Raw genomic sequence first — 12,188 nt, forward strand, 5'->3', positions numbered from 1 at the left:
CAGAGTCTCCTCTGACATCCATCTCTGTCTTTTCTTTCTTTCCTGTCTTTTCAATGACCTCTTGCTTTCTTCATGGATGATGTCGTTGATGTCATTCCACAACTCGTCTGGTCTTCGGTCACTAGTGTTCAATGCATCAAATCTATTCTTCAGATGGTCTCTAAATTCAGGTGGGATATACTCAAGGTCATATTTTGGCTCTCGTGGACTTGCTCTGATTTTCTTCAGTTTCAGCTTGAACTTGCATATGAGCAATTGATGGTCTGTTCCACAGTCGGCCCCTGGTCTTTTTCTGACTGATGATATTGAGCTTTTCCATCGTCTCTTTCCACAGATGTAGTCAATTTGATTTCTGTGTGTTCCGTCTGGCGAGGTCCATGTGTATAGTTGCCGTTTATGTTGGTGAAAGAAGGTATTTGCAATGAAGAAGTCGTTGGTCTTGCAAAATTCTATCATTCGATCTCTGGCATTGTTTCTATCACCAAGGCCATATCTTCCTACTACTGATCCTTCTTCTTTGTTTCCAACTTTTGCATTCCAGTTGCCAGTAATTATCAATGCATCTTGATTGTATTTTCGATCAATTTCAGACTGTAGCAGCTGATAAAAATCTTCTATATCTTCATCTTTGGCCCTAGTGGTTGGTGCGTAAATTTGAATAATAGTCGTATTAACTGGTCTTCCTTGTAGGCGTATGGATATTATCCTATCACTGACAGCTTTTTTTTTTTTTTTCTGACAGCGTCGTACTTCAGGATAGCTCTTGAAACGTTCATTTTGACGATGAATGCAACACCATTCCTCTTCAAGTTGTCATTCCCAGCATAGTAGACTATATGATTGTCTGATTCAAAATGGCCAATACCAGTCCATTTCAGCTCACTAATGCCTAGGATATTGATGTTTATGTGTTCCATTTCATTTCTGACGATTTCCAGTTTTCCTAGATTCATACTTCGTACATTCCACATTCCGATTATTAATGGATGTCTGCAGCTGTTTCTTCTCATTTTGAGTTGTGCCACATCAGCAAATGAAGGTCCCGAAAGCTTTACTCCATCCATGTCATTAAGGTAGACTCTACTTTGAGGAGGCAGCTCTTCCCCAGTCATCTTTTGAGTGCCTTCCAACCTGGGGGGCTCATCTTCCAGCAGTGTATCAGACAATGTTCCGCTGCTATTCATAAGGTTTTCACTGGCTAATGCTTTTCAGAAGTAGACTGCCAGGTCCTTCTTCCTAGTCTGTCTTAGTCTGGAAGCTCAGCTGAAACCTGTCCTCCGTGGGTGACCCTGCTGGTATCTGAATACCAGTGGCATAGCTTCCAGCATCACAGCAACACACAAGCCCCCACAGTACGACAAACTGACAGACACGTGGGGGCTCTTATTTCTCTAGGATACATTCCAAGGAGTGGGGTTGCTGGATCATATGATACTTCTATTTCTAGCTTTTTAAGGAAGCAACAAATCAATTTCCAAAGTGGTTGTAAAATTTTACATTCCCACCAGCAGTGTGTAAGTGTTCCACTCTCTCCACAACCTCTTCAGCATTTATTATTTTGTGCTTTTTGGATTAATGCCAGCCTTGTTGGAGTGAGATGGTATCTCATTGTAGTTTTGATTTGCATTTCTCTATTGGCTAATGATCGTGAGCATTTCGTCATGTACCTGTTAGCTACCTGAATGTCTTCTTTGGTGAAGTGCCTGTTCACATCCTTTGCCCATTTTTTAATTGGGTTATTTGTCTTTTCGTGTTGAGGTTTTGCAGTATATTATATATTTTTTTTATAGACTTTAGAGATCAGATGCTGATTGGATTTGTCATAGCCATTTTTTTTTTTCCCAGTCTGTAGGTTGTCTTTTGACTCTTTTGGTGAAGTCTTTGGATGAGCATAAATGTTTGATTTTTAGGAGTTCCCAATTATCTTGTTTCTCTTCTGGTGTTTGTGCATTGTTAGTAATGTTTTGTATACTGTTTATGCCTTGTATTGGGGCTCCTAGCATTGTCTCTATTTTTTCTTCCATCCTCATTATCTTTTTAGATTTTATATTTAGGTCTTTGATCCATTTTGAGTTAGTTTTTGTGCATGGCGTGAGGTATGGGTCTTGTTTCATTTTTTTGCAGATGGATATCCAGTTATGCCAGCACCATTTGTTAAAGAGGCTGTGTTTTCCCTATTTAACAGACTTTAGGCCTTTGTCAAATATCAGCTGCTCATAGGTGGGTGAGTTTATGTCTGGATTCTCAATTCTGTTCCATTGGTCTATGTATCTGTTCTTGTACCAGTACCAGGCTGTTTTGACTACTGTGGCAGTATAACAGTTTCCAAAATCAGGTAGTATGAGGTCTTCCCCTTTGTTCTTCTTTTTCAGTTCTAGACTGTAATCTTTATGGAAGTAGATCTCCAGGTCTTTCTCCCTTGGATCTACTGGGTGGATTTCAACCACCAACCTTTCTGCTAGCGCTAAACTGTTGCGCCACCAGGGCTCCTTAGAAGAGCCATATATTGTCTTTACGTGGAAACTTAGCAAGGAAACAAAGGCAATTTTGTGTCCTTATGGAGTCCAGAGGTTGGGGGCTTGGAAGCTCTGCAAACACCCTGGGTGAGTCCCTGAGCGGGGAGGGGCATAGACCCTAGTTTAATGGGAAACACTGAAGTCAAGGGAAAGCCCAACAACCTCACTGTGTCTTATGATACAACAAATCTGAGGCTTTCATAAGAAAATCAGGGCCAAGAGGGGGTGAGGATGAAAGACACTGTCACCTGCTACCCTCATGTTTCCCACAAGCATTCCCAGCAGAGGAGGGACTCCTTGGTGTAAATGAGTCATTGGCTTTATAAGCCAAGAGAGAGAGAAAGCAGATTCCAGGAAATAAGCAAGGCAGAATCCTGGAGAAAGTTCTCAGGTTTGGTGTGAAACTGTCTAGCTTTCTATGCTCTCGTGGGAACTCAGGGAGAAAGACAGCACTGAGAAAGGCTAGAGAAATAGTAAGGAACCAGGCAGAGCTCAAGTTAGAGCCTGTGTCTTTGGAACAACTGACTGACATGGTGCTGACAGGGCATCTTCAGAGAGGGAGAAAATCTTCCAGTCTCAAAACCTGTGGTCATTCATAGTCTAACACATATGTATTGAGCATCCTTCAGGTTCTCCATGAGGCATCTTGGTCCCTGGCCCCACAGAATCACTGCATTGAATAAGTCATCACACTTTTGATAAGTGACAAGGAAGAAGTTCAGGGGGTGTGAGTGAGCATGACAGGATGGCCTAGCCCACTGTGGGCATCCAGGAAGTTTCTTTGAGACTTAGAATAGAATTGTCCACCTACAAAGAAGACCAGGCCGAAATCCAAGCAGGAGCCTAGAACACAGCACACAGAGGTGATCTGAAGAACTGAAAAGAGAGCAGTTTTGGGAACAGAGGCACAAGGAGAAGTTAGAAATGGGGCTAGGGCCTGGTCATACAGGACCTTGTAAACCATGTTAAGAAGCTTGCATCTGGGTAAAGAACAGTGTATAGAATATGACTCCTTTTATCTAAGAAAGGAGAAGATGGTGATAGCGAGGTAGGTAGGTAGATAGATGATAGATATTATTTCCACGTGAATTTTAAAAACAATTATTTGACTGTACATCCCTAGTGGGGTTTATCCTAAAGTAAAAAAAAAAGGAATAACTCCCAAAAAATCTTAAATTTTCAATAATAATATAGTCAGTAACCACATTGGTATTGTTAATTGTTAGATAAATCAAATAAGTGATTATGCTAATATCATTAGCAATCAAAATTTTTGTCAAAAGAGAAGGATACAAATATGAGAAGTAAAAGAAGTACAAAACAATGTAACATTTTATTTAAACTACAACAACAACAACCTGTTGCCATCGAGTCAATTCCAACTCATAGTGACCCTATAGGACAGAGTAGAACTGCTTCATAGAGTTTCCAAGGAGCACCTGGTGGATTTGAACTGCTGACCTATTAGTTAGCAGCTGTAGCACTTAGCCACTATGCCACCAGAGTTTCCTTATTTAAACTAGATATATCAACATAAATTTTTCATGGAGTGAATTGTGTCCCCCAAAAATATGTGTCAATTTGGCTAGGCCATGATTCCCAGTAGTATGTAATTATACTCCATTTGGTGATACTATGTAACTGTCTTCCATTTTATATATTTTAAATCCTAAAACCTCTATGAGGCAGGGTTAGTGTGTGGTATATCTTGAGTCACACCGCCTTACTCAAGTCATGACGTTACTCAAGTCACACCCTTGCTTGAGTCACACCTTGTCACGGATTGAATTGTGTCCCCCAAGAATATATGTATCAATTTAGCTAGGCCATGATTCCCATTACTGTCTCATTGTCCACCATTTTGTCATCCGATGTGATTTTCTTATACGTTGTAAATCCTACCTCTATGACGTTAATGAGATGGGTTGGGTGGCAGTTAGGTTAATGAGGCAGGACTCAATCTACAAGATTGGATTGTGTCTTAAGACAATGTCTTTTGATTTATAAAAGAGAGAAGCAAGCAGAGAGATAGGAGGACCTCATACCACCAAGAAAGCAGTGCTGGGAGCAAGGCACACCCTTTGGACCCAGAGTTCCTGCTCAGAGAAGCTCCTAGTTCAGGGGAAGATTGATGACAAGGACCTTCCTCCAGAGCTCACGGAGAAAGCCTTCCCCTGGAGCTGACGCCCTGATTTTGGACCTCTGTGAGAGTAAACTTTTGTTTATTAAAGCCATCCACTTGTGGTATTTCTATTACAGCAGCACTAGATGACTAAAGACACGTTTTCTCTTGATGTTTTTAGGTGCCTTCGAGTCAATTACAACTCACAGAGACCCGTGTACAACAGAATGAGACACTGCTGAGATGCGCTCTGCTCCCGGCACTGCTTTCTTGGTGGTATGAGGTCCCCCTGGCTCTCTGCTTGCTTCTCTCTTTTATATATCAAAAGACATTGTCTTAAGACACAATCCAGTCTTGTAGATTGAGTCCTGCCTCATTAACATAACTGCCTCCTATTCCCACCTCATTAACATCATAGAGGTAGGATTTACAACATATAGGAAAATCCTTGGTCCTGTACCACCTCACAATCTTTGCTGTGTTTGAACCCAATGTTGCAGCCACCATGTCAATCCACCTCATTGAGGGTCTTCCTCTTTTTTTACTGACCCTCTACTTTTACCAAGCGTCATGTCCTTCTCCAGGGATTGGCCACTCCTGATAACATGTCCAAAGTACATGAGATGAAGTCTCACCGTCCTTGTTTCTAAGTAGCATTCTGGCTATACACCTTCCAAGACATATTTGTTCTTTCTTTTGGCAGTCCATGATTGTCATGGACTGAATTATGTCCCCCCAAAAATGTATCACTTTGGCTGGGCCATGATTCCCAGTATTGTGTGATTTTCCTGTTTGTTATAAACCCTGCCTCTATGACGTTAATGAGGGAAGATGGGTGGCAACTGTGTTAGTGAGGCAGGACTCAATCTACAAGATTGGATTGTGTCTTGAGGCAATCTCTTGAGATATAAAAGAGAGAAGAGAGCAGGAAGACAGGAGGATGTCATATCACCAAGAAAGTAGTGCCAGAAGCAGAGTACGTTCTTTGGGCCTGGGTTCCTGCTTGGAGAAGCTCCTAGATCACGGGAAGATAGAGGATAAGGACCTTCCTCCAGAGCCGACAGAGAGAAAGCCTTCCCCTGGAGCTGACGCCCCGAATTTGGACTTTTAGCCTACTGTAAAAAAATAAATTGCTCTTTGTTAAAGCCATCCACTTGTGGTATTTCTGTTATAGCAGCACTAGGTGACTAAGACAACGGTATATTCAATATTCTTCGCTAACACCGTAATTCAAAGGCATCAATTCTTCTTTGGTCTTCCTTATTCCTTGTCCAACTTTTGCATGCATATAAGGTATGGAAAATACTGTGGCTTGAGTCCAGATCAGCCTTAGTCCTCAAAGTGACATCTTTGTTTTTTGACATTTAAAGAGGCTTTTTGCAGCAGATTTACTCAATGCAATGCATCGTTTTATTTCTTGACTGCTGCTTCCATGGACATTGATTGTGGACCTAAGGAAAACGAAATCCTTGACGACTTCAATCTTTTCTCCATTTATCATGATGTTGTTCCTTATTGGTCCAGTTGTGAGGATTACAAGAGACTAAGGGGAGAGAAGCAAGCAGAAGGAGGGGAAACTCACTAACACCAAGAAAGACGAGCCAGGAGCAGATCAGGTCCTTTGGACCCTGGGTCCCTAGGCTGAGAACCTCCTAGACCCAGGGGAAAATTGATGCCAAGACACATGGAAATCTCCAAAGAACACCGGGCAGCACAGCATCTGAGCCAAGTGATGAACTTGACATCATGCTAGAAGGTCACCACTGTGGGTGACTGGCTGGGAGAGCCCAATTGCTAAGTGAACAGCCTAGGGTAATTTTGATGGTTTGGGTCCCTTCTCTTCTCCCATTTTGGGTTATTTGTTCACTTAGCAAATTTTTTGTGGCATCTTGTAATTGCCAGGCAGCCTGTCTGACATTTTTTGATTATCTACAGAGCAATTCATCGCTGTTTACTGAGGCCCTGAACAATGAGTAGGGCCCAACCATGCAGCAGACAGAAGGCACACCAGGAGCAAAGGCCCAGAGATGGGACCCTGCAAAGAAGCCTCAGGGAAAAGCCAGGAGTCCCTTTGGGCTGCATTAGGGTGAGGGCACTGAGGCCTGAAGGCATGCTGGGCTGATCTTCAGATCTCAGGCTGATAGGGGCAGGATGAGCCCTGGAGAGATCAGTGGCCTGGGAAGCTGGGGCTGGGTGGGGGAGGTCACACCTCAGCACATTCTGTTCCATGTGACGTTGGAGATAATTAACCCGATGACCCTAACAGATGCCAACCTCCCCTTCAGGAATCCAGGCCAGCACTCCCACTGCACAGCTCTGTGGGAGAAGGGAGTCTCATTAAGTCTTCTCTTTGGATGTACTGACCTGGGCTCACCTGAGGCAGCCCCTACCAGCACCCTGGGCTCCCAAGAGCCCAGGTTGATGGCTGCCTTCCCCCCAAGATAGGAGTCCTTCAATTCCCTACTGGTTGAGATCTCTTGGGCCCTCGAAGATCCTGGCTGAGCTCACAATGGCATCTGGAGAGCCCTGGAGGGAAGGGTAAGAGGCTCAGTTCTCATCCTGAGCTGGCCACTGGTTCACTGTGGCCTTGCTCCCTCTGAAACTCGAGGACTTTTGAGATCTGGGACCTCTGCATCTGGTATCGGTGTGTAGAGCCCTGGGCAGGAGCAGATGGCACCTGTTGGAAGGGGAGGCAGACAAGGGCTGTGATGGGGGAAACACAGGGCATTGTGAGGGCCAAGGGGCCCCTGACCCACGCTGGGGTCCAGGGAAGGTGTCACAAAGGAAGTGATGTCTGAGCTAAGAGAGACCTAAACAGTGTGCCAGAATTAGCCAAATGAAGAGAAGAGGAAAAGGGGAAAGGGGTCAGATGGGGCACCCAGTGCAAGATGTGGAGACATAGGAAAGCAAGGTGTATTCAGGGAACACAAAGAAGTTCAGTCTGGTTGGAGGTTGGAGCTCTTGAGGAAGAATTGGCCAGAGATGAGGGGCCAGTGAGGGAAGGGGAGGGATGGGGTCTGATGTGCAGAAGTCATCTGGCTGCCCTGTGGAGAATGGACCAGGTGAGGTGAAACAAAGGAGACTAAGACTCCAAGCATGAGACGCAGGTAGTACCCTGGCCGGGGGGTTGGGGGAGAGGCCCAAGGAGGAGGGGGCAGACACTGTGGCTGACAGATACTGGGGAAAACAGCTGGTGGACTGAGATGAGGACCCAGGAGGAGGAGCATTTCCGAGGAGAGGAGATGGAGCCAACTTTACACAACGTGTTCTAGGTGCCTGAGGGCCATTAAAGTGGGGAAAATAGAGTTGAGGGGTGAGACTCCAGGCATCACTTGCATGGGCACCAAAATCAAGGCTCTGAATGGGGTCCAGATGGTCTGGGAAGAAGTTTCAAGAATGAGAGAAAGGGGGCCCAGCACCCTGAGGACCCCACAGAGGGGTATAAAGAGGGATACCTGGAGAAGCAGCTGGAATCGAGGAGCAGGGGTCACAGAAGCCAGTAGGAGAGTTTCAAAAGAAGGGGAGGGTCATCCATGTCCAATATATCTGGACCAGGCCGGAGTACCAGAGGACTGAGAAGTGGAGAATGAGGGAGCATTGGGATGTGGAGGAGGGTTCAATGGCGGTGGGGGTGTTTCCAGGTCCAGGGTCTGCGACCAGGTCTGAGTGTGAGCCAGGCTGTTGCATAGGGCTGAACAGGTTGTGGACTGCACATCTCCAGTGACTATTCATTCAGGGAAACACGACTTGTGTGTCATGGGGCACCCCCTGGAGTTTTGTGAAGCTTGCTACTGTAATGTGGACAATTACCACACGGTGGCGCCAAAGACCAACTCCGTGTTTCTTGGGTTTTGATGGAGCAGAGCAGGGGTCACTCTGAGGACCCTTGACCTTAGTTCGTCGTCAGCTGAGAAGGGATTACTAGGTGCCCAATGGCCAGGAGCACTCCTACCACAACCTCCTCCGAGCCTCTGTAATAGTTCTCTGGCGGCAGCCTCACGGAAATAAACCAAGCACCATACGGGGCAGACTTTGGCAGGGGGCCCGGCTTGAAGAGGTCCCAGAGGAGCAGCAGCTCATCCCATGACCTGAGGGAGGCAGGGACATCCCTCCCACTTGGCCCCTAGGAGAAGAGAGTCAGGAAGGAAGGAAGGACGCCTGGCCCAGCCCGCAGCACAGAGTCACCCCACCCCTTACCCATGCCAGCCAGCCAGCCCGGCCCTTCTCACAGCTCCCCCTGGAGGCCGAAGCTGGACCAGCGGAGACAGTGCAGAAACACAGCCAGGCCTCCTGGCAGAGTCCCCAGGGAAGCCACCTGTGCAGCCTGGCGGCCCTGGATTACAAACTCACACATACCTGGTGACAGGGGCCGTCCTGGAGATATCCAAAAAAGTGATAGTCCTGTTGTTTTTTAAAACAATGACATGCTCATTGCAGACCATTTTCTGTATAACTAAATACAAAGAAGAAAATAAAACCAGGTCAAAGTGCAACGCCCAGAGATGACCATATCTTCACTGCTGGCGCAGAGCTGTGCCTGTTAACAGCTCTCAGGGCCAGTGAATGCAGGTGTGAACAGAGGAAACTCCTGTTACCCAGGCCATTCTGGTGTTTTCTCCCATTCACGGTATTTATGTGTTGAGAACCGTTTCATATTCAGAGGTATAAAATCTTCACACCCTTCTGATCTGACCCTGTCCACCTCTCAGCCTTATCTTCTAACCCCTCTATTCCAGCCTACACTGACTCAAACAGCAAGCTCATTCTCACCTCCCAAACTTTGACCTTACTGTTCCCTCTGCCTGGAATACTCTCAACTCCAATGTCACTTTCCCTCAAAGAGACTTTCCCTAACCACCCTGACTAAAGCAGCCCTCTCAACCCCATCACTCCAAATCACATCATCTGGCTTGCTTTCTTCACAGCTCTTATCTCTCTCTGAAATCATCTTATATGTTAACTGTTTCTCATCTGTCTCCTTTACCTAGAGTGTAAACTCCTTGAGAGCAGGGACCCACCTGTCTGCTCTGCCATTGTGTCACCAGCACCATGTCCAAGGAGCTACAGGCAGCTTGGGGTAGTGGGAGCCAGAGCAGCAAAAGCCAGTGGGTAATAAGGAGGTGAGGTCCTCTTGGGCCAGATCTCCTAGGGCTTGGAGGCCCCACCACAGAATCTGGCCTTATCCTGAGGTTATTGGAAACCACTGAAGCCTCTTGAGCAGGGGAACAACATGATCTGATTTATGGTTTAAAAGATCACTTGAATTGTTGGCTGGATAACAACTGTAGGGGGCAAGGGTAGAGGCAGGAAGACCAGAAAAGATGATGGACCAGACCCAGGTGTGGGCTGTATGATGGAGAGACGCGACCAGACACAGGATGGAGTGGTTGAATGACTGTGAAGGGTGAGGGAATCATCCAGCAGAAGGAGGAATTTTCTGGAAATGGATTACCAGAATTCCACACAGAGAAAGAGTATCCAGAACAGTACAATACCCTGGTAAGTCTCCCCACAATCAGTGCTGTCTTATCAGAGCCCTTAGAGCTATGGCATAGGAACACCTCTATGCCACTGACATCCCAGAGGCCAGCATGCTGCCCAGCCCTAACTGCTCAGTGGGTGTTTGTTAAATGAATTAACAAATGACAGAGTGCTGGTAGTGGGGGGCATGGAAGTAAATAAATGAATACAAAAGATGTTAAGGAGGTAGAATCAGTAGAACTAAGAGGCTGAACTAACATGAGGGAAGTCATTCATTCATTCAATCACTCACTCATTCAACAAATATTTACTGAACTCCCACTATCTGCAAGGGACGTCAGTGGTGAAAAATATGTCCATGGTCCCTATCCCTACAGAGCTTAGAGACCCACAGTGAGACAGGTTTAGGCACATGAGCACACATGGGCATGCACGCAGCCTGGTTGTGGTGATCAGCATGAAGAGAGCTGACAGGATGCTGGAACAGAATAACAACAGAGAGGTAGCTGTCTTCAGAGAAGGTGGCCAGAGAATGCCTTGCTGAGGAGGTGACTTTTAGGGTGAGACCGGGCAGAGATGGGCAGAGCCAATTTGTGCTGTCTTTGAGAGCTCCAGAGGGAGCTGGCCTCTGGCTCAGGTAGATGCCTGGGTGGATGATGGTGTTTGCTGAGATGAGGAGAAAGGGGGAAGAGTACATCTGGGGAAGGAATGAGGCCTGAGTGAGATCTAGGCCTGGTTTGTCACCCAGGGAGAGTATTGGGGGCTCTGGGCACACAGGAAGGCTTAGGAGTGGTCAGCAGTGGATGGATGGGAGCCCTGAGGCTGGATGAGACTGCAGAGAGAGGAGATAAAGAGAAGGATCCAGGTGCTGGAAGCAAGCCCCAGGTTTAAGAATTAGAGAAAGAGGTGCTGCAAAGGAAGGCAAACAGGATGTGCTGGAGAGGAGGGAGCACTGGGAGAGGTGAAAGTGTTTCTGGTAAGGGCATACGAGGGAGGGGACAGTGGTGCCCTTTAAGGCCTCTGCCTACCCATTTCAGGGTTATCAGGCAGATATTCAGGGACCTCATAAAACCCCTCAAACTACCCCATGTGTTTCTGCTTTAAAGATGAGGGGCTACAGGAGAGCAGGGGCTGAAGAAGTCTCAAGGGTGGGGCTCAGAGACTCCAGGATTGAGTAGAGGCCAATGGTGTCTTATTGGTGGGGGGTCAGAGCAACAGACCACGCCCTTGGACCTCATTGTGGTATCAGCTCTCAACACCTCCTCAACCCACTCCAGGGGAGTGCCAGCATTCCAGCCCCATCACTGGGAAAGACTGGGCTTTGGCCCCTGGGGAGCGAATGCCCAACCCCATGACCAATGCGTGACCCAGGCCAGGGTACCCAGACCCTGATGGGTACCCCACCAATGCCCCAACAACTCCCCAGAGGCCAGTGCCCAATGAACGGTGAATGCTGGCCTGGCCATGAGCCGAGACTTTACTGCCAGTTTTTAGGAAAAGCAGTCTGTCCCCATAGCAGGGGAAACTGAGGCTGGCAGAGAAGGCAAGGCTGAGGTCAGCTCTAGCTTCAGAAGGCCTCTGATGCCTACGCTTCAGGACTCACTGTTCCCTTAAAAACTGGCCCTCACCTCTTCCCCCCAACCAACCCACCCAACTCAGCAGTGGCCGCTCCAGGACTGGTTTCAAGCGGTCACAGGGCCCTTCCCCCCTCCCCGCCCCCGGAAAAAAAAAAAAAAAGTTTGTAGCGCTCCCGGGATGCGAGAAGAGGGCAGGCAGGGGAGGCTCCCCGGCGCTCCCCGTTTGAGGGTCTACGTAGGATATGACAGAACTGCTTCCGTGTGTAGTCCCTGAAAAGCCGCCCTATCCCAGCGAATCCCGAGCGCTGAGCACCCCCACCGCCCCCATCCCCCAGGCTACCTCCTCCCAGAAACCGGGGAGTTCCGCGGGCCACCTGCTGGCGCCGTTACCCAAGAAGGCGGAGCGAGCTGTGGGCGCCTCACGGGGTGCCAGAGCCGCTACAGCGCAGGGGGTGGGGCCCAGCAGGCCGGGGAGGAGCGGGGCCGCCCGGC

The 12,188-nt window shown here is 47.6% G+C and overlaps 1 long non-coding RNA gene across 1 annotated transcript in view; it reads right to left on the bottom strand.

Moving 5' to 3' along the window:
• LOC126065205 (uncharacterized) overlaps positions 1-12,179 on the bottom strand; it is a 103,007-nt gene extending 90,828 nt beyond the window's left edge. Inside the window, exons 1-2 of the long non-coding RNA XR_007514758.1 lie at positions 12,037-12,179; positions 8,995-9,091 (exon numbers count right to left, since the gene is read on the bottom strand). This is a non-coding gene — a long non-coding RNA (uncharacterized LOC126065205). The remainder of the gene's footprint in view (positions 1-8,994; positions 9,092-12,036) is intronic.
• Positions 12,180-12,188: the final 9 nt, after the last annotated feature.

Source organism: Elephas maximus, chromosome 21, assembly GCF_024166365.1.
Source record: "Elephas maximus indicus isolate mEleMax1 chromosome 21, mEleMax1 primary haplotype, whole genome shotgun sequence".
Classification (NCBI taxonomy): Eukaryota; Metazoa; Chordata; class Mammalia; order Proboscidea; family Elephantidae; genus Elephas; species Elephas maximus.